The following is a 24,116-nucleotide window of genomic DNA, read 5'->3' on the forward strand; positions in this document are numbered from 1 at the left end:
GTGACGATTCGCAAATGCAGATTCAACGATCCATAAATGCATGCAACATCTTTCATAAATGTGTGATGGAAATGCATTCAAGAACTTGATATATACATATTTGTGTAAAGATTTTACATTTATTTAGGTAAGATGCATTTGTGTGAGCATTTGGGGAAATATTTATGCTTTTAACTTGTGCATTTATGAATCGTGTTTTGAATTTACGAATCCGATTTTACAAATGTGAATTGTGCTATGCATTTATGAATTTTGTTTTGTAAATGTATTATTATTGAGGCTGATCTGGCTCCATATCTTTCTTCCCTCCTTTACTCCTATCGCCAAACCTTACGAAGCATGATATCCCACCCCCACCCCATCGGTGCCACAGCCACTCACGGTAAGGACCCGGTCTTTATCTTAAAATGTCTGTCTCTCACCACCCCCCGTTTCAGTATGTGCGAGGCGAGGTGGAGACAGAGCGGGGAAGACGGAAAGGAGAGAGGGTGCGGCGGAGCACTGCAGTGCAGATAAATGAATGCACCATTGGTGGCTGAGTCAGCAGCCCACTCCCAGTTTGGCACACTGCCTGCATCAACTGTGTCTGAGGAGGAACAACATGCATGTCAACACACACATGCAGTCAATATGCCTCCTGCCTGATCGAAGATGCACCGAGCGTTCTGCTCTCAGTGTTTTAGCTACTGGCCAAAAAACAATGTGGGCTTAATTATTTATTGGTTGAAAGCTTACGGCTAGATCTAATTCTTTAACAGATTCACCCTATATCTAACATGCATAAAACTAAACATGACCTTTATGTCAGACTGTTTTTGAGGGACTGCATTCATAAGAAGCAACTGCATTATGAGCTAATGCCGTTTCATAATTCTCATAACACCTAGGCTAAAACCAGATCAAGTCTCCTGTCCCCCTGTTCGATCTGTTGTTCCATCAGGAGCAACTACAAACCAGCTGCTTTGATTTGTGGTTTGGTAGCGCTTTCAGACTCCACATAAAGAGAGTCCAGTAAATCAATGAAAGGGAGCCCCAGTCTACTCAAGCCACCATGATATCCACCTCCACCAATCACAGAAGCCACAGCGGTTCTCGAACTCCACCACCTGAGCAGCACGAGACTGCACTGGTCTGGAACTACAAGCTTAATGGAGACACATGAGAAATGCTGAATTGTGGGTATTGTAGGCATGTTGAATGAATGTATTACAGTCTATGGCTGAATTTACGTCAGAGTTCTTGGAATGTCCATAACTACTGTTATTTTCACAAGCACGTAAGACTTTTTTTTTTTTGTGTAGGTTTATGCTGCGTTCCAGGCTGGTTTTTGAGCCTGTTAGTTATGACTTCAAACCACAACTCACGACTTTGTAGTGTTCCAGGCAAAGTCAAGCCAAACTGCCCGCCAAGGAATCGCGCCAAGTTAGCTAGTTGTAAACAAAGCATGGCAGCATGCTCATTTACAATCATTTATATCACCAAAGGTGCTACTTATTTCAGGGAATTGATGAGTAAAACGGCGCATAAGGCAAGAAAAGTTATACCTATTATAGCCTACCTTTTTTTACGTTGTGGTTTTGCGGCTATGTGACGTCAGAGCACATAACTGGGAGTAGTCTACATCGATCCACCAATCTACATGTTCATACGAGTGGGGAAGTCACGGGTTTGACTGCCAACCGTTCCAGTGCACTAGGTAGAAGGTTGGAAAAATGCGGGTCACGGGTTGCCTAGAAGCATTTATTTATGCATGGATATTGTGTTGCTTCTAAAAGATTGTTCTTAAAAGAGTGGTTCCGTTGTTGTTTTTTTGTAGGCTTGGTTGTGTTTTTTTATTTTACGTTTATTCCACACCGCTGTCTCCGGTTCGTTTGCTTCCTCCTTTTATGAAGCCCATCCCTGCAAAAAACGCAATGGTCTTAGATTGGTTAGATGGCCAAATGTAGTTTCATGTATTTTTATTGGCTGAAGTGCCAAGCACAGGTTGTGCCAGCACCACGCCCCTTACCATTACGGGCAGAAGTCACATCTGCGGTGACTAGCAAGGGTTTATGATGCCATCAACCCGGGAAGAAGCTGGTTGTAGTCCAAACCGGCCGTTTTTGTAGGCAATAAACTGCCATAACTTTAAAAGACAATATCTCTGTTTGCATTGAACTTCCAGCGCTGTAACTTTGCACTGCAGATACCGTTTATGCTCAAGCAGCAACATTACACACACACTAACTAAAGTTAAAAGGTGAAATTGCATGCAACCACCCCTTTAAGTCTTCATAAGCATGCAAATTGCAATAAAGGTGCAGAGAACTGTTCCGGCATTTAAATTATAAGTTAATTATACAAATCTCTTTTGTTTTCTGCACAAATTCAAATAGTAGGCCTAGCTACAATGTATATCTGTTCATATATGACATTCAAATGTAAAAGTAGGAACTGATTTTATCATCTGTAACCTACAAAGAGATTTATAGCATGTTTTCTACAAATCAGATACCGTTCCTGTTCAACAGGGAGTTCCTCAAGGTTCAGTACTGGGTCCAATTTTATTTAACATTTATATGCTTCTGCTTGGGCAGATCATCAGGAAATATGGTCTTGGGTATCACTGCTATGCGGATGATACACTTACATCAAAACTAGTCCTGATGTTCATTGCTCATTAATAGCTTTGCAAAGCTGTCTAGCAGAGATCAGTATTTGAATGCAGAATAACTTCCTGAAGCTGAACGGCGCTCCAAAATGGAATTAATGCAGATTGGAACAGTGGCGGCTATTCGTAAAGCCGAGCAGATTGACTCCTGCACGGTAATCCCTACTTCACAGGTGCAAAATCTTGGTGTCATTTTTGATCCACAATTAACACATAAAACACATCTCTAAAACTGCATTTTTCCATTTGAGAAACATAGCTCGATTAAGACCTTTTCTCTCTTTTGCAGACACAGGAAGGCTTATACATGCCTCCATTACAACTAGGTTAGATTACTGCAATGCCTTGTTCTCTGGACTTCCAGCTAAATTGTTGAGGAAGCTTCAGTATATTCAAAATTCTGCCACTCGTGTGCTCACTCGTACTTCTCCTCGTGAACACATTACACCGGTTCTTTCAAAATTGCACTGACTTCCCATAAATTTGAGAATTGATTTTAATTTTTTTTATTTTAACATACAAGGCACTTCATGGGACTGTACCTGAGCATCTTTGTGACCTCATCAGTCCTTATACTTCGCTCTAACTCTCTCTCTCACTTCACCAGCCTTCATGTGAGCTTAAGACCATGGGGGAAAGAGCCTTTTCATACAAAGCACCCAAGCTATGGAATGTGCTTCCTCTGCCCATCAGAAATGCACCAACGTTGGGTCATTTTAAAAAGTTGATTAAGAAAAGTGCATTATAAATAAAATGTACTATTATTATTATTATTATTATTATTATTATTATTTTTATGTTGCTTAGGTAGCATATTTAGTGTGATTGCCCGTCCTCCAGTTATCTGTAACGCGAGCAGTATCAGGCATCAAAAGCTTTAAGTCATAAACTAACTAACATCGCAGTAGCCTATTAATAGCGAGAATAATTTAAAAAAAATATTTCCTTTGAGGTCCAATCGTGACAACATTGCGCTAAACCAATTTTGAAGAAAGTGCTGCTTGCCTGCTTCAGATATGGTGGCTAGCGGAAGTGCACATAGAATCAGAATCAGAATCAAAAGAGCTTTATTGCCAAGTGTGCCTTTCAAACAAGGATTTTTTTATTATTATAATGCAGACAAAATAATAATTAGAGCCATAACCAGTCTGCAGAAGTGTGAATGTGTGCCGGGGAGACAAACTGAATGGGGCAGTTTGCACCTCTAAACAATAGAGGCAATAGACTGAATGAAAGCTCAGAGGACATGAACATCAGTTGATATTTTAGAGATATCTTAAAATAAAATCACATGAAACTATCTTGTAAAACATTTAATCAAATTCAGAGTTTTAGACTTATCATCTTCAGATCTGAAATATAACATGGTCAGACTTGTGGCTTTAGCTGTAGTGCATTTCTAGATTCCTCCAAGGCCAACTTCAATTATATTTTCATAAAGATATTTCATACAAATACATTTTTAATAACTTTACAAAACTTTGAAGCTTATTATAGCTATTTTTGATTATAAAAAAATATTATTTTGACTTTACAGTAAACTGCCAGGTGTCTGCTTTTAAATGAGACCATGATTATGCTTTTAGTGCAAAGGATTCACAAACTGTATTTGTTTTAGTCTGAGTATGCATTTCTTCTGATTTTTTCAAAAGGTCACGGTTACGTTTAGTCAGAAAGACATATGAGCATTTACAGTATTTGGGTGGTAAGAATAAATATAAATAATAAATAATATAAGTAATCACCTGAGTTTAGGGAAGTGCATATTCAAATTTTACTAATGATGTGAAAAGATCTGATGGAATAAACTTACTTAAATACTAACAAACTAATGTTTCTGACAGAAATGTCAAGATAAGCATGCCATGTATATAAGTAATCTCACATGTCAATTTAGTACTGCAGTTTTGTAGTCATTTGTGTTTTGGGAAATTATGGTTTATAGAAAAATCTGAATATATTTGAATATGAATCAAATTAATTTAAAAACGCTTTATTCCTTATATAATATTTTTAAATATTATATTTCAAAGAACTGAAACTATATTCTGATGGCAATTCATTAAATGGGGTTTATAAATTATTTTCCATTGGGAGTGAAATAAGAAAAAAATCACAGGAATGTGATTTTAGATGTGGAAAATTTCCAGTTCTCTGTTTATGGGGAAACTGAAAACAGTAATGTTTCATTATGTTAGATCATTATGTTTTCTGCTTAATGCAACTGCATTTTTATATGAAACAATATGACGAAACCCTTGAAACTGCTTTTGTACTCTTGTGTAATTATAATGTCTGCTCTCAATCATAAATGTTTTTTTAATACAGACAACTCTGGGGTCACGGGACAGTAAGGTAAGTAGCTTCTTTCATATAATTTTATGGTCTTTTGTGTGTGTGTGTGTGTGTGTGTGTGTGTGTGTGTGTATGTGTGTGTTGTTGTTGTAATATATATATATATATATATATATATATATATATATATATATATATATATATATATATATATATATATATATATATATATTCCAGTGTGTTACTTGCTAAAATCCCCCATGAACTTTTAAACTTGAAATAGCACTGTGGATGTGTAATGTCTTTCAGACAGCTAAACAGCACATGTTTTCAAGTATCAAGTTATACATAAAAAAAGAAGGATGAATGAATTCATATCACCTCTAGTGCCATCTCATTATTTTCCCTTTTCTGTGTAAGCTATCTCTTATATGTTGTTGGTTCATGAATATTTAATTTATTATCAGCATACCAAGCAGAAATGTAAATTTAAAAAGTGTTACCTATTAAGTTCAGGATATATTTGGTCTGAAAAAAAAAAAAAAGTAGCCTACTAGTTCGATTTAAAAAAACAAACAAACAAGTAAATACTTGACACTTGGAAGTAGAATCTAAATAAAAAGTAGTATCTTTAAAAAAAAGTATAGCCTACATGAATAATATAAACAGCACTAGTAATTGAATAGCCTATGGAATAGATAGCCTAGTATCTAAAAAAATAAGCAGGCTACTAGTAGTATATAAAAAACGTACTAGATAGCCTTCTAGTATTAAGGATTCAATGTTAAAACCAGACCGTAAAAAAATAAAAATAAAAACTCATGTATGTAGGCTTACTATTTTTATGTCTCAGTCTGAGCGTCACACACACTGTTATCCCCCTTCTGGTAGTTTTCTGAACTACACCAGTTATGTAGTCCATGACTTATATTTTTTTCCATTGATGGCCATTGTTTTCCAAACAACAAGCTCAAATATACACTATTTTATGATATTGTTGTAGGTCCTAACACTGACCAACTGTTTTGCTCTATCACAATCTGAATCCTAAAACCGCGAACATTATAATAATTTATCCTACCCATAGACCGTAAAAAAATATGGACGACTCGACATCATCCGTTTCCGCTTGTCATATTTGAAGCTTTCAGGCAGCCTTGCACGGCGCGGACATCTTGGGACCGAGTCTGCGCAGTAGCGATTTCGGGACCGGAGTTGCGCAGTAGAGCGCAGGAAGTAGAGCAGGAAGTACAGTCGCGATATCAAAAGCCCGCCCACACTCTCGCAGATGCAGAACAATTAATTATGTTGGTGTGAAATAAACAGTTATGGAAATGTAGAAATTAAAGCTAAAGCTCTAATCTGCTCCCAAAAATTTCGAAAAAAGTCCGTTAGTGCCTCAGTGACAACTTCACTCAGAGAAGACGTCAGTCTCAGCTGTCAATCATGACGTCACACCCCCCGTTTTTATAGCATCAAATAACTAACTAAAACTAAACTTATTTTAAAAACGAACACCTGAAATGAAATAATCGTGATGATAACTGCCTTCAGTGACATAAACTAACTTTGGGGGAAAAATTTTGAAGTGTTATTTTATTATTTAGTTTGCCTCGCGTCCATTAGAAATCACAGAGGGGCGGCTATACTGGGACCGGTCACCGGGGGGCGATCGAGGCGCGAAAGCTTCAGTAAATGAGAGGGAGACTGCAGGCTTGATCCTACCTCGCGGATCAGTCACATGACAGATGACAATTGTCATGAAGCAAAGATGGCAGCTTCCAATCACGTGCTGCATGGCTGCATAAACTTAGCCACCTCGTGCTGCAACCGGCTGCAACTGTCATGAATGGGAGCGCAAACGAGCACTTGCCAGGACCAACTACAATGGTAACCACAAATTAGACCTACTACAGTTAAAACAACAATAATTCGTGTTATTTGATTATTATTATTATTTTTAATTATTATGAGGTGTTGTTAAAAAAAAAAAAACTGATTCAAAGAGTTAAAATTAGCTGAAATCGGCTTAACTGAACAATTCCTTCTTATTAGTTTTACCGAGTTCGAGGCAAACATTTAGCTGATTATGGGCTGCGTACTAATATAATTTTCATAAACACAATAATTTGCGTCTATTTTTATGAATTATATAATATTGTCTACCACTACAACTAACTTAGAATTTGACTTTTCTGACACCTGTTTCTCTGACACGTATGACTGCCACAGGGCAACAAGTCGTGAATTTGATGTTGGGAATAATATAAGACAAATAGTTTATTTGTAACATTCATGTCAAAGGATTAAACATGAAAATTGACTTTTTTTGTATCTTCGGTAATGTTGATATAGCTCCCACAAGGGGGCGATATTTAGCTGACAATAGTACATAGTTAATAGGATTGAGCCCATTGAGCCTATGTAATTTAGTACTAGGTTACTACAAATCAATATCTTTTATATATATATATATATATATATATATATATATATATATATATATATATATATATATATATATATACATATATATATATATATATATATATATATATATAATATATTAATATTTATTTAAAATGGCTGGTTATTTTGTATAAACCAGTTTTTAATATTACTTCCAGTCCTGTATTTTTCATGAGCAAGATGTCGACGTTATGGTCGCAGTTCATTAAAATATCAGACGATGGCATAGTTTCACCTCTACGCTTCTCTGTCCCACTTGTCCAGCCACAGTAGTGATAGATTCAAATTCATGAGTCTGTTATTACTGTAAATGTAGAACTGGAAAGTGTATGCCAAATTGTCATGGATGTTTAATTTATCTCATGATTTATTCAATGCATTTCCTACCGTGTCTGGTACCCTCAGTCATAGTCATTATTGGACGAGGTAGTGCTGAAGTTGCTCACCAAGGCTTTCTTCATTTAAAATGAACACAGTCTAAATGAATGACTATCTGTTTTAAGAGTCTTATGGTGTGCAGCAATGCTCTTTAAAAGTAATGAAAACTCAAAAATACTCAACTGATAAATTGTAACTTTTACTTCTACTCTGGGTTTTTTCGATCTTCACACAGCTGGCTTGCGAAACCTTTAAAGAATTAAAAATCCCCTTTTTGTGTTTCATGGAACAAAGAGTCACAACAAGTTTGAAATAACAATATTGTGCACTATGAATACGTGAACTATATTTATACACTTAATAGCACAAAATCTAGACATAACCAACATTTTTTGGAACAATGTGTATGTGTAAGTATTTACAAGAGCAATATATTTCATCACCGCTCAAACAAATAAAAAATAAAAGCACGTAAACATTTGAATTGGACTGTTATTTATAGCAGCATTTATTATCATACCAAGCATATGACATTTTATTTACAGCATACAATCAGGTTACGGACCACAAGCAGCACGTTCCCGCTCACAAAACTCTTCCCTCCACTGTGGTGTGAATAAATCACAATCCGAATGCACATTTTTAGGTTTTATCCTATGATTTTATCACCGAGGTGGCCTGCACAAGTGTGCATTTATTATGACGCATTCCCATGTGTGAAACAGCCAAAGGGCGCATGACATACGTCACAACCAAACGTTAGCGATTGGTTATGGCTGATCCAATAGTTTTAAACTTCAACAGAGTACCCGCTTTCGCGGAAATAAACGCATGTCAATGGAGAGTGGCCAGATTCTATGTGCAAATGAAATGTACGAGAGTCTGGCTAGGCCACGCCAGAACCATGATATGCTTCTTACAGAGCCAATTCTTGGTTATCCTGGCTGTGTGCTTCGGGTCATTGTCATGTTGGAAGACCCAGCCTCGACCCATCTTCAATGCTCTAACTGAGGGAAGGAGGTTGTTCTCCAAAATCTCACAATACATGGCCCCAGTCATCCTTTCCTTAATACAGTGCAGTCGCCCTGTTACATGTGCAGAAAAAAAAAACAAAGCATGATGCTACCACCCACATGCTTCACAGTAGGGATGGTGTTCTTAGGGTTGGTACTCATCATTCTTCATCCTCCAAACACGTTTAGTGGAATTATAACCAAAAAGTTCTATTTTGGTCTCATCTGACCACATGACTTTCTCCCATGACTCCTCTGGATCATCCAAATGGTCACCGGCAAACTTAAGACGGGCTTAGACATATGCTGGTTAATTAAGATTAGCTGAAGATAATAAAGATTAAGCAGGGGAATCTTCCGTGCCAGCTCTTTTCAGGTCATTGACCAGCTCCCCCTGTGTAGTTCTGGGCTGATTTCTCACCTTTCTTAGGATCATTGTGACCCCACGAGGTGAGATCTTGCATGGAGCCCCAGTCCAAGGGAGATTGACAGTCATGTTTAGCTTCTTCCATTTTCTAATGATTGCTCCAACAGTGGAACTTTTTTCACCAAGCTGCTTGGCAATTTCCCTGTAGCACTTTCCAGCCTTGTGGAGGTGTACAATTTTGTCTCTAGTGTCTTTGGATAGCTCTTTGGTCTTGGCCATGTTAGTAGTTGGATTCTTACTGATTGTATGCGGTGGACAGGTGTCTTTATGCAGCTACCGACCTTAAACAGGTGCATCTAATTTAGGATAATAAATGGACTGGATGTGGACATTTTAAAGGTAGACTATGGACACACAGTACGCATTTTTGCTGCAAGAGGTGCCTTTTTTGAATGGATTTTGTTTGGCAGAGAGCGTTATGCGCGTTGCTTATGCGCCTTGGGCGCCTCGCGTTTTTGAAGGAGCGCTCCGAGCGCATGAAGTTGAAAAAAAGTCAACTTTGAGCAGAAAAGCTCCCGACGTCATCGTGTTTATTTTCTTTTGTCCAATCGAATGAATGGAGAGGCGGGCCTTCTGTTGTGTTGACCATTACATTGATTTGACTGACAGTACAGGTGATTCAGGGGTTGCCTAGAAACATTTAAAAAAAGCAGCGCACTGCTCTTTTCTGAATGAAAAAATGCTTACCAAAAAAGGCAGTGCAGTGTGCCTTGGGTTTTCGAACCTTAAAAACGCGTTCTGTGTGATCGGGGCCTAACAGGTCTTTGAGGGTCAGAATTCTAGCTGATAGACAGGTATCAAATACTTATTTGCAGCTGTATAAAACAAATAGTTAAAAAATCATACAATGTGATTTCTGGATTTTTTTTTGGATTATGTCTCTCACAGTGGACATGCACCTACGATGACAATTTCAGACCCCTCCATGATTTCCAAGTAGGAGAACTTCTTGGAAATCATGTAGTTCACATCGAAATCACACAGACCCCGGTGTGTCCACAGAGGTGCCCAGAGAACTTGGTTTGCCTCCTGCGTTGTTCTGCGACGATCCCCTCCATCTGGTATTCAGCTGTCATGCCTCGACTACGTCATCAGGACACTGCCAAATTGGGAATATGTAGCAACAGAGCCTCTAACGCGGGGAGAAAAGTAAAACATGGTGTGGACCGCAGCTACTGTGGAGCTTACAGAGACTCCCACCATCAGCTATTTTTTCTGTTCAGAAAAGCTTTATGTGTTGGTTGATTGTTTGTATTATTCAATATTTAAACTTGTCAATACTTTTTTTTTTGTTATTTTTTTCCCTTATGCACTTTGAGATTCTTCAGAATGAAAAGCGCTTTATAAATAAAATCTATTATTATTACTATTATTATTAATACACACACACACACACACACATGTGGGTGTGAGAGGAATAGCAATATTAGCACACGGCGCCTGTATGTCCTTTCTATATTTGTAATAAGCAGACTGCATGTATTATTCAGGACTGTGTGGACAGGTCCTACTCTGCTCCATGCTCTCTCGTCCTGGCCTGTCCCCTAGGGACTGGATGCCTAAATTACTTTTTCTATTTGATATATTCCCATAGCCCAGCCCTTAAAATGCATAGCGAGAGAATGGCGTGTTCCTTGGGGGTCACAATGTAGCGGTCACTCAGTAGAAGTCAGAGGTGGACTAGTGGATACAGATTTATGCATTCATTCCTGTGATATAAAATGGCAGTGTCACCTTTCTTCATGTGCTGATCTGAAGAGGTCAGAAAGGGAAAATTCTGTTAAATTGAATTGTGCCCATATTTTATTTTTTAATTGAATCTTCAGTGTCATTATAAGTTTACTTTAGAATAAAACTTTTTGAATGAGATTTGCATCCCTGTGATGGTAGACAGTTGTTGCTGATGTAGCCTAGTGGTTGTTGATTTAATTATTCTAATGTATTTGCAGCTTTTGTGTCTATGACAAAGAAAAGAAAAACGTGTTAAAAAAAGTAGTATATAACATGTGCCAAGTTCTTGAAATGTATTGTTTTCACATTGATTTAATATGGTTTTGAAAATTTTTATATCATTATCATCAAGTAAAGTTTACATTTAAAATCTTGTGTGCTATAAAACCAAGTTTTAAAAATGTAATTTTACCTTAAATAAATGTGTGAGTGTACTTGAGTTATAAATCTTTATTAAAAAAAACATTTAAAGGGGAACAAACATGAATTAAATATAGCCTAATATTTTAATATTATTTATAAATATCATTATAATTTTTGGGGAGCAATAATGACATTTCACTAACCAAAGTGCATTTCATAAAGGTCACTGATATTTTAAGAGACATATTGACTTTGACAGACATTTTTTTATTTTTTTTTTATTAAGCAGGGAATCTGATTTTTGCCTCAGCCTAATTCTCTATGGCCGATTATAAGTGTTTATTTTTATCTGACAGGATGATTTTCGTGGGAAATTGCTTGCATCTCATTATATCTGTGTGGGAGTGGCATGTCACAACGAACAATAAATGTTAACATGAAGCTAAGTTACATCTCCAGCCTCAACCGTTTGTTTTGTTGTTTGTTGTTGTTTTATATATGCAGAATAGAAGAGAATGTGACAGAGCTTGCAATAAAACGAGAATCGACGAGCGGAAAACCGAGGGATTTGAAATGGCGGTTTTAATACACAACAGGTGAGTAAGGTAACGTTATTTATTGAACCGATAAATTGCCATAGGCTATCTAGTTTAAAGTTCATTTTAAAGCATTATCGATTGTGCAGGGTAATTTCATTATGGTTGTTGTAGCACTGCTGGAATTTTTATAAGTCTATTAATGGGTACAGATAGAGTAACGTTTTCAGCTAGTCGGTTTGAAATGCTGTCAAACGCACGTGCACAGTCCAAACCGATGGTGCTCGGCGGGTTTCATTAGTTGCGTGGATTATTTCGTATTTGTACTCACTGGAAAACTTCTCATGAAAAATCACCGCCTAATTCACAGCAAGTTTGTACGCACATTGTATTAATCTTTCTAAAGTTAGGTTAGTGAATTTGAAGTAGGCTAATTAGGCTATTCTAAATGAGCGAGCGGTCGCGTGCACGAGGTTAGTAATTTGCATAAAATATGCCCAAACATCTCCATATAAGGGCTTTTCTCACACGCTTTCCTTGCAGCCTTCTCACTCTTGAAAGTGGTAACGTTAGTTTGCGACGAGATCACGCCCGATCCTCGAGCAAAGCCAAGTTTGCCATTCTCATCAGTTTTCTCAATAAACACCTTTACTAAAGACCCAGATTACAGAGCTCTTATTAGCCAAATGTACATAAGCGTATCTGCGTTATTCAGAGAAACCTTGCAGGTGAAGCTACAATGCAGCTTTTCTTACTCAAACAATAGCGTTTATGATTGAATGTATTTAGGACGAAATTAAATTGTATTATTTAATTATTTTAGTATATAATGTTATATATGGATTATATACAATTAATGCAATAGGTTACTTCAACAACCTCAACAAGTTCATATTTTTCTTCATATTTTTATTCTTAGAATTTTTTATTACCGTGTTGTATTGTATTGTTTATGTGCACTGGAAGCTTCAGCACCAAAAAAAATTCCTTGTGTGTGAAAGCACACTTGGCAATAAAGCTCTTTCTGATTCTGATTCTGATTCAACTATATTATAGGTCTAGTAATGTAAGGATGAAATAACTTCCTAACACGATTATAAACCATAACCTTTTTTGCATATGTGCAGTTTCAGTTCCAAAATTTTTGGTGAATCATGATTTGTTCTTAAAATCATTCATATGCACAAATTTGTGCATGCATGCTTTGTGAATGAGACCCATTGTTGTTGCATGAAATGTACATAGTGTATCTTCAATTATTTTGCATTAGGACATTGTATCACCCTGACAATTGTTACTTTATGACCCCCAAAAGCTCAAAATGAATTTAAGTCCAGAAGGTAAAACGAGCCTCTTCTATGATTAGCATGTCATTTATACTATATGAATTGCATGTTTAATGCATATAAAAATGAATTTATAGATTCAGACAAATAGAACATCAACACAATTATGTTTAATATTTGATATTTACTTTAATAATAAACGTCAAAAAATAAACTCTTTCAGTTGTCCATTTTGCTCCAAAAGAAAATATTATTGTTGATTCTATAGTGTGTTCAAGCAGCCTTTAAAAAAAGAAATGGCTCCTTTTCAAGTAAACATGTTTTAGAGCCTCGAGTAGTTTCATTGGCTTCTCTCCAGATGCTGTTTCATGACCAGAGCTGTGAGCTAATTACACCTTTGTTGCTAATGTTCCTGCCAATAAACACTGTAACTGAGGTCAATAGTTTAGCTGGGCCTTTTTTTCTCCATTTATTTGGCCTGTTAATGATGGGATATCAGATTCCGATCTCTTTTTCCTGTGGTGGCCCCTCTTCGCTCTCCTGCTCTTTGCCATAGCCTGAAGGAGTGTGGAGCTGAGGCGAGCATCTGGGGGAAGCCTGCTGAATGGGGCCCTTTCTTGCCGAAGCCTGCGGTCCAGCGAACGCACAGCATCGCGCACGCTGGACTAGCGAGAACAGCTCCTATCATAACAGCACCTCGAGGCTCACTTTTCACATCTCCTCCTTCTTTCCTCCCTAAACTCACACCCTTCCTTTCCTGTCATCTCCTCCTGGTCCATTCTCACCTTTCACCCCTCTCGCTCTCTCCCAGCGATCAAAAAACCTTTGGGTTGGATTGTGTAAATGAAACAGTGAAGGTATCTGGCTCGAATTGGGCAGAAAGATTTATTGAAAACCAGGGAGGCATGGTGGTCCAGGGGTCCACCGAAGAGGTCAGATAGATGAAAATGACTTGTAACAAGATCATAAAATGCAGACAAAGCTTTGGCTTGCAAAGAAAAAGCCTCAACTCATTTGGCCGGGGGTGGGGGCCACATTGCTTGGGACGCATATTCTACATGCAATGAGCAGCTGAACTATTGTCTCAGGTTCAAATGATCTCGCAAATGAACAGACTCACAAAGCGCCGCCCCCTCAATGAAGAGCTGGTGCATCCCAAGGTCACATCTTAGGGACAGAAATGAAGTGATTCAGAGAAGAAAGACATTCCCTGCATCCGAATATGCCTATTGCCATTGTATGCAGAATGCCTGAATCCACAGTATTCATAAAACCGTATGCGACAAGTACCCGGATAATAGGGGTGTGCATTGGCACTGCCTTCACGATTCGATTCGATTACGATTCACCAGGTAACGATTCGATTCAATTCGATTCTACGATGCATTGTGATGCATCAAAATTCTACTGCACACAAAGCAAATTTTTCATCAGTCATGAGGCAATACAAGCAGATATTAAACAACAGATTGTATTGGCTGCTATGTGTCTCCTGTATCTTTGACATAAAAGTTATTAAATAAAATAAAATGTAATTAAATAAAATTAAATAAAATGCAATTTTTTTTAGACAGCATGACTGTTTCACCAAACATTCTTACATATTCAGGTCGTTAGCGACCCAGATCTATATTTAACATGGATAGACCTCTACCTGTCGTGATAATATATAAAACTCCTGATTTTAGAGTAACAGCTACAGAAGAATAAAATAAAACCTATTTCGTTACCTTTTGGAGCTTGGAAGGATTCAGTTTGAGCAGATGTTTAATACCATCATCATATGTCCTCGTCAGAGCTCGTTTACCAGTACTTTCAGCGTCTGCCTAATATTCGTGATCTCCAGCATATTCTCCAAACTCATTTTCAACGTCTTCAAAATCAATATTTTGATCACTGACAGCTTCTTGACCACATCCATCATCAAGAGACAGTGACACTAACATATGATTGTGTTTAGTACTTGCTTTCTGAAGTAAATCACTAACCCATTTCAAGTTTTGCAGATTATAATTATTGTTTCGTTTTCTGTCAGAGGTAACTATGAGTGAAACGTCACTTCATCATTGGGTATCAGACATTGCCACCTTGTGGAATAAAGGTGAATTGCGTCCGGAACCGGAAGTATTTGAAACTTCATAACTTTATCGTCCGCCAGAAAATAAACAGTGACATAATCGATTATGGCACTTTGCCGCATCGATGCTGAATCGTTCATGCGCGATGCATTTGCCGCATCGATGCTGAATCGTTCATCGCGATGCATCGCCGAATCGATTATTGTTGACACCCCTACCGGATAACCTACTACTAATGGATTGAGTGCGCAACCAGTGTGCACTTTACTATCCCATGAGGCCATGGTAGAGGATTTGTAATTGGCAGTGAAGTGATGCAACTGATGCCATACAGTAGGTCACATGACAGTGACAACACATGTGGATGTAGTATATCTGAGTTTCATTTATTCTAGACACCTTTATACTTTAGAGAACCCATTTTTTAAATCGTGGCAAAGCAAGTTTAATGGTGCCCTAGAATGAAAAATTGAATTAACCTTGCCATAGTGAAATAATGAGAGTTCAGTACATGGACATCACATACTGTGAGTCTCAAACACCATTGCCTCCTACTTCTTATTTAAATTTCGTGCATGAAAAACACCACGGAGAAAAAAGTGCTTCTCCCAGGATAGCGAAAACGGCTGCTCTCATGGACACACGACATGTTCCAGGGTGTGCAGGAAACGTGAGGACTTTTCTACCCTTCCCACAGATAAAAAAAATGGTTGATGTTTATAATCAGATACCACAACAATTTATTTCAAGATTGTTCGTTTGTTCGGCCCATTTCAAGCAAGCTTCGCTCAGTGTCTGAAACTGAAGAAAGTGGCAATTACAACTGTATTCCTGCAAGCAGTAAATAGTTTCAGTCAATCTCATGTCAGTTTCAGTCAATCTCATGTCAATCTTGAGTACCTATAGAGTAGTATTGCATCCTTCATATCTCCGAAAAGTCTTTAGTTTTATTATATTTATAAAAGAAATATAGGCTGTACTGAGTCTTTCAGAAAAAAATAGAGCGGCTGGAGGCGTATCGTGTGGGCGGAGCTAAAGAATGACGAGCGCGCACAAAGCGGTGAAGTCCTCAAGCGTGGAGAAGAAAACGTTACTCTAGTAAACCATGGCTATCAATCAGATTCAACTAATACATATATGATCCAGAATCAGATCTGGAGGCTGAAATAAATTGAACAGGAGAAGCAACAACAGCAGGACGTCGGTCTCTGTGGTATGTACTGTATTTAGTGGCCTGTCAACATTTGTGTGGGTTTACTCGTGGTTTATGATTACATGATTTGACTAAACATTAGCAGTAGCAAGCAAAACAGTTTTGCACGTCAGACTAGTGTAACGTTATACATAGAACAACAATGGAGTAACCATTAGCACATTTGAATGACGAAGCACGCTTTCTGAGAACGTCCCCTGGTTTCGGTGGTTTTACAATAAACAAACTGACAACTATATTGGTCAGCTAAACAAATGCAGGGCTCTCAAGTTTTGAACTGAGTTCAGAGTGAGATTTCGGCCGTGGCGGCAGCTACGGGGTTTGACTGGGTACGGGGGTCTGATATGGAAAATGACACATTCGTACAAATAAAAAAAAAATGCATTTAATTAGTGTGTGTGAGAGAGGGAGGGAGAGGGAGAGAGAGAGGTTAGTGTTGTTTATTGGTGTTGGTAGCAGGTTTTTGAGGCCTTCAGTCCAGAGAGTGGTGGCACCTTAACATGAGCACGGTCGCGCTGAAGTGAGCTGTGGTTTACAATAGAGATTATTTTACTCTCAAATAATCTTAGACAAGCTGCCTATGATTATTGTTTGCTATATCAGTATGGTTGTATTTTTTCCTCTCTTTATGACAGCGGCAGGGCCGGCTCTAGCTTTGGTTGCCCTAGGCGAGATGGAGTTTTGCATTTTCGGATTGCATTTTCAATTTCACATTGAATTTTGCTACATTCATTGCGGGATATATAATCTTAAATGGGAGTTTAAATGAAATTTAGAAATTTTGCTAAAATTTTTGCTTGAACATGTTAAACACATCTAATTATTTCTGTAATACATTTTAATTTTAATTTTGCAACTTAAATAAAGTATTACAATATACAATGTATGTTTAAATTATATGTTATTATATGCTGTGGAGCGTGTTAATAACTCGACTGTATTTGATCATAATGTCGTCTGCCTTGTGATGTTTGGAATTACTTAGATGAAAATGATCTTGAAAAATGGAGTTACTTTTAATAAATTAATTAAAGTGAGTAAAAAAAAAAAAAAAAAATCACATCCAAACACCAGTCGAATGAGGACAGCTGTCCATCACCGCATTCACGAGTGCAGGTGAGCACAGATGTTCACTGAGTGAGATAGACAACGTACGATAGCAAAATGCATTTCATGCAAATCATGATTGAGACGAGGCTTCCTTTAAGTTTTGTTGAGGGATTAAGAAGAGAAAACACAAAGTGCTGTCAGAAACTTAACTTAACACCGTTATCTTTGTGTCTCTGCGTCTGTCATCGTTCTAGTTGCCAACTAACGGTACTTCAGCGAGCATTTGATTCAATGAGCGAGGCCGTGGATTTTGAAAAATCGCACAGTGTGCAGGACCCATTAGTGTGTGTTACCCTGGTGATTTCTCTGCGTGAGAAATACAAGGTGTGGTGTGTGAGCGTGTAAACAGGTTGAAATGCGTGTGTCTCACGCCCAAAGCGTGAGACTTGAGAGCTCTGCAAATGTATTTACACACACACCATAGATCGCATGCTCCATTGATAAATTAACTAACGTTATACACGATCGTGTTGTTTACTGATGTTTACTTACGCGACGATAGCCAACAACACAGACATTTGAAGCAGTTTTACTCACCGCCTGTTTCCAAAGCAGGACCGTGAACCTTTATCGCTGGGACCGCTCCATCAAAAACACACTTCTTTTTTAACATTGTTGATTTTGTGAAGTCCTGTGACAGCAGTGACCGTGGAGATCAACTTTTGCGACACGACTGAAGCATGATGTTGTGACGCTTACTGTCATTTCTGCGTTCAAATCGGTTCAAATTCAGCGCTGCCTTCCTGGAATGCTATGTGGACGCGTTGAAGTCGCTTGATGTCACCCATAGGAATAAAAAGGAGCGCGGTGCGACAGAAGTGTTGCACGGACGAGTGGATCTGCACCTTGAGAGCAGTGTTTATGGGCGTGCATTTGCTCTCTCGCTCTAGTCACGCACGTGCGGCCCATACAAGGACCTTCCGCTCTGTCGACGTCAAGCCGACCCATACTCGAATTTTTTTTTCAAAACTTGTGAGAAACCGGAAGGAGTATTTTTGACACAGAAATACTCCATCAAACGTCCAACATAGTTTTTGAAAGTTTGTCTATGTTTAGGATGGGAATCCAAGTCTTTTACAGTGTAAAAAGCTCAGTATGCATGAAACAGCATTTCACCCCCCCCCCCCCCCCCCCTTTAAATTGAAAGTTTCTTAAGCCCCTTTCACACAGCACGTCGGACCCGCAATATTCACGGAACATTGCCAGGGCGGTTTCTGTGTGAAAGCAACCACGTCCCGGAATTGATTACCGAATTGAACCCCGGTCGGGGACCTAGTAACATTGCGGGGTTCGATCCGGGACGAGCGCTGTGTGAACAAAAGCCAAAACGAATGCCGCAACGTGTACGTAGTTATCGTGTGACTCCTAGAGCTTGTTTTTTTCAATAATACAACCCTGCAGTGCCAGAAGAGCTAGTCGGTGTTTTAAACGAAGAGAGTGTTCGTATACAAAAGAAACTAAAATTAAACAAGCAGAAATGTGCGCAAACTTTGCTGAACAACTGAACTGCTGTGTGCCGTTAATAAATCAAGCTGATTGGCTGAAATAAGCCAAACATTAATATTAATTACTCTTCCAAATAAGGCAAAAACAGAGCATTACATCCACGTACCCTCTATGTAGATATCAGAGAACAATTTAACAAATTGTTTCAACTCATTCTACGGCACCTTTAAAACCAAATGTACTACCTACTGTATGTGATTTCAAACAACAGTTGTTGTAATATCATAGCACCTGCTATCGATTTAGATTACAGATCTTATGATTTTCACAGGTTCTATCCAATTTATTTTAATGCTGAAGTAACCTGTTTTCTGTGACTGTGTGAGACTTCCAATGCATAAGCCACTATAGGTAAATAAATAAGAGCAGTAAACAGTAAAACAATTTGCTCCACAAACCAGTGTGTTTATAATTATGGCAATACATAACAAAATGCAATGTCAAGAAGCATAATGAGTTTTGAACATCTAAAAATAACTAGAAAAGACTGACACTGGAAGCTGTGCACATTCAAGTTGCAAATGACAGCATCCGCTAAAAATAAGGTACTTGTAACAGGCTGCTTTTGTGCATCTCATTCATGCCAATTCTAGAAACCATCTTTTGAAATGCATGTGAAATTAAACTGCAGCTCACCAAAAAATGAAAATTACATCATTTAATTACTTATTCTCATGTCATTCCAAACCTGTAAGACTTTCGTCTATCTTCAGAACATAAATGAAATCTGATAGCTTTCTGTCCCTCCATTGGAAATTCATGTGACTAGTGATTTAACATCAGTTTATGAAGTGACACGAGTGCATTGTTTGCACAAAAACCCATAATTTACCACTTTATTTACAAAATATTAATATCCAACGTGCATTCACCAAAGCACTAGCCTAGAAATCTAGACACACCCTAGCGGAAGCAAATCTAATTTGCCGCGAGTGTCGTCTAGCAACTCTCAGTACACTTCTGAGCTTTAAACGGCAAACTCTGGTAGGGGCAATCACATCGTGTATAGAGTCGGTGGTGCGGGGCTTAACATAATGACGGCCGAGTTGCACTTGCGTGCTTCTAGTAAACGTGCTTCTAGGCGGTCTTTCAAATCAGCTTTGACCGCAACTCTGGAAGACTTGGAGTTAAGCTTTTCTCTGAGAAAAGAACAAAGAACAGCACTGAAGTCATTCTTAAGAAGGGAAGATGTGTTCTGCCCTGTCAATGGTGAGTTTCCAGACCAAACATCTTGATGTGGGTCTGGCTTGTCAGGCTACCAGAGCACCATATGCATGCGTGTTGTGCTGACGCAAAAACAGATGTTGTTGCATTAACAAGCTTTGGAGATTAATATTTTGTAGATAAAGTGATAAAAAAATTTTTTTGGACAAACAAATCACCCGCCTCACTTTACAAATTTAGCGTTTCAAACCTGTAAGACATTCGGATCTTTGAAACACATATTAAAGGTGTCATGAACTGGCTTTTTTTTCTTTTTTTCATACTGTTTTCTGAGGTCAACTAATGCATTTGTGTGGTTTTTACATTCAAAAACATCAAAACTAATAAATAATAGGCTATTTTCTACACTGGTTTTGGGGCTGTCTTCTGAACGCTGGGTTTTTATGGGCGTGCGGCAATGGAGACTTGGAATTAAATAATCTCTCCCTTGTGAACTGAACTGACAGGGGAGCTGAAGCTCATTAAATATGAGATCCAATCCTAGTCGCCCACAGCTAGGATTGGATAAGATTTGCATATTTAATTATCTTTAGCTCCCCTGTCAGTTCAGTTCACGAGGGAGAGATTATTTTGAAAGCGGCAACTGCAAAGATTCTCTCAACCACATGGCTCGTAAACGTCTTTATCAAGCAAACACAATGATTTATTTCTCATCCACCCGCAGTTGATTGGAATATTATTTCTGTATTACATAGCCTACACGATCGGTCGATATAAGCACGACCACACACGCACACACACACGTGCGCAACCAGATCAAGAAAGAATTTCTGCCGATTGGCCGTACATTTTGTTGGCCCGTCTGGAAAACATACAGCACTACTATTACTACATATAAAAAAGACGTTTTACTCACATAAGTTTGTTGCACCCTTCCTGTGGGATCCAATATAGAAGGCACAACATTGTGTCTGCAAAGCCAGCACTTGAGACTTGTTTACAAACGATTCCGCAGTGAAATGAAGCGAACACACGTATGGTCTTCTCCCACGTGAGCTGGAACTTCATTAAAAATAAATGAAGTAACTTATCACACATTCCTAATATTATGATTCAAAGGAAGCTAATGCAGCGACTGTGTTCTTCCACAATATCTTGCTATCTTCTTTCACATGTTTATTGCTGCTGGCTAGTGATCCGATCAGCTCCATGAGTCTGTGAGCGGAGTTACTGAATTACACGTTCTGTAGATGTGCGTTATGTTGCGCGATGATGTAAGGATGAAGCACATCATCGTTTTCTGGTCCTGGTGTCTATAAAAGCTTTTCAGCTCTGAAATGTACAGGATAATCTTATATCATCATGACCTTTTATATATCAAAAGCTCAAGGGAAAGTTGATTTCTCAATTCATTTCCCTTTTAAAGGGCACCTATTATGCCCCTTTTTACAAGATGTAATATAAGTCTTAGGTGTCCCCAGAGTGTGCCTATGAAGTTTCAGATCAAAATTCCAAACAGATCATTTAATATACCATTTTAAAAATGGCGATTTAGGGGTTGAAGAAAAATTTGCTGTTCTGTGTGACTCCTTTAATGCAAATGAGCTGCTGCTGCTCCCCACACGAGAGGGCGGAGCCTTCACATGTCGTTCACAGTTCATTCACAGCAGTGAACGCAACAGAAGATAAACAAAAATTCACTCATTGCTCTTGACTGACTGAAATTTAGTAGCTTTAATCAGAACACATTTCTTACTTGAATGCTGCTGTTAATGCTCTGGTGAGAAGATAAACATGGCGGACTGTGAACCAAGGGGGTAATCTAGCGCTCGGAAAGCGTTCCACCCCTAGGGGCTGCCATTGCTAACCAAGCCATCACCTGCTGTTAGCATCCCATTGACTCCCATTCATTTTTGAGTCACTTTGACAGTGAATAACTTTACATCTGAGACGTTTAAAGACTCCATTTGTCCATTGTTTATTTCTAAAGAAACACGACAATGCATAAAAGGCTCGGTTACCTTGTATCTTACACTATAGCCCCGCAGAAGCTGTTTTTGTAAAAATAGGCTAACGATTGCGTCATAACCAACGCGACTCTGTCGCACAGTTGAGAAATTACCGTATAGACCTGAGGAGACGCTCGCAGGCAGTCTTTTACTGTCTATGAGACAGTCGGGGGGACGTGGAGACATAAAGTCTGATAAAGTCAAGGGAGAAGAATGGGGAGAAGCCCATAGTGAGCCAAAAGCAACGGGAGAAAATGTTTAAACAACGTGATTCAGCTTTCACTTTCCACAACTACTAGAAGACCTACAGCTGTCAGACAGGAGGCTCACGTCACATCTACGTCCTCAAGCTCAGTCTGAGCCTGCGCAGTTCGCTCAGCCATCAGGAAGTGAGTGCCCCTAGGTTGACTTCATTATTTCGCCGTCGACGTCAATGGGGTCGCTGTGTCCATTTCTTTTACTGTCTATGCTGTGAACAGCTCAGCTACAGCTCTCTGAGGGAGGGGTCTATGCTAGTATGCCAGTGTCCATCAACACATGTGGGCAGGGCCTCTGCAGGGCAACATCACACTGCAGGAATCTGGAAACAGCTTGTTAGGAGACACTGCTTATGATTTATGGGAATAAAAAAAGGAGTAGGTGGATTTTTACCATTATAGGGTGGATGTGTACACACACTGCCAACACAGATTTATGTTCAAACACCTTATAAAGGTGAATTTTGCATAAAAGGTGACCTTTAAGAAATTTTTTATGAAATCTTTCTGACCCAACATAGACAGCAACACAATGACCACTTTCAAGGCACAGAATGGTAGTAAAGACATCATTAAAATAGTCCATGTGACTCCAGTGGTTTAACCTAATGTTATGAAGTAGCAAGAACACTTTTCATACGTAAATCAAGTTGTTGGGCTATTCACATAATGCAGTGCTTCCGTGTTCTACAGCAGAACAGCAGCTCATTATTGGCTGAGCCCCACATGCATGCGTTGTGGTGCTTGCATGCATCACGTAGGAGAATGTCATGGAGAAGAAGAAATTGTTGAATAAAGTCGTTATTTTAGTTTTTTGTATTTAAGTCTTTTGCCTACAAAAAGTGTTCTTGTCGCTTCATAACATTAAGTTTGAACCATGGACTATTTTAACAAATGTCTTTACTACCTTTCTGGACCTTGAAAGTTGTTGTTGTGTTGCTGTTCCAAAGATGAACAAAGGTCTTATGGGTTTGGAACGACATGAGGGTGAGTAATGACAGATTTCCCCCCCCCAAAAAAACCTTAATTTGTGTTTCTAAGATGAACAAAAGTTTTATGGGGTTGGAATGCCATGAGGGTGAATAAATAATTTACACAGAATTTTTGGGTGAACTAATAACCCTTTAAAGGCTTCTTCATTATGTTTGACTTCCCATGTACAGATCCAGCCTGCGAGAGGAGACGCTGCTGAGCTGAAATCCTGTTAACCCATGACCCAACACTTGACCCAGTGGAGTGTTGGAGGGGACTAAAATCAAGAGTGAAACAATGAAACTCTAAGAGTCACAGTCTCATGCTTAAGTGAGTAAGAGAAAAGTAAATCTTGTGTCTTTTGTTGCTGTTTTACATTGGACAATTTAAGTTGTGTTGGAAATGTGATGTTATAAGTGCAGATTGAGCCTGTCAGCCATTTCCTCTAGTATTATATGAGATTCACTCTGACAGTGAACCTGATGTCTTGATCAGTGAATCTCGTAGGTGAGGGTCTATGTGGTCAAGGACACTGAAGCACATCACTGCCACCTTACTTGTCAGTTTTAATGGCTTCCTGCATGCTTCCTCACCTTCTCTTTCCCTGCTACCTCTTACCTCTACCGCTGTATGTTTACATGATTAAATTAGACAAACCA

The 24,116-nt window shown here is 38.6% G+C and overlaps 1 protein-coding gene across 3 annotated transcripts in view; it reads left to right on the plus strand.

Annotated features, from left to right (window-relative positions):
- The first annotated feature begins 6,750 nt into the window (after positions 1–6,750).
- The window catches only part of fignl2 (fidgetin like 2), a 73,141-nt gene continuing 55,775 nt past the window's right edge, over positions 6,751–24,116 (plus strand). The window contains exons 1-3 of one of the 3 annotated variants that reach the window (XM_067446078.1): positions 6,751–6,835; positions 11,831–11,922; positions 23,649–23,787. The gene's annotated coding sequence lies outside the window, so the exon portion shown is untranslated. Of the gene's footprint in view, positions 6,836–11,788; positions 11,923–23,648; positions 23,788–24,116 lie in introns of those variants that run through there. The other 2 variants (XM_067446079.1, XM_067446077.1) reach the window with 2 other exon arrangements.

Source organism: Pseudorasbora parva, chromosome 6 (genome assembly GCF_024679245.1).
Source record: "Pseudorasbora parva isolate DD20220531a chromosome 6, ASM2467924v1, whole genome shotgun sequence".
NCBI lineage: Eukaryota > Metazoa > Chordata > Actinopteri > Cypriniformes > Gobionidae > Pseudorasbora > Pseudorasbora parva.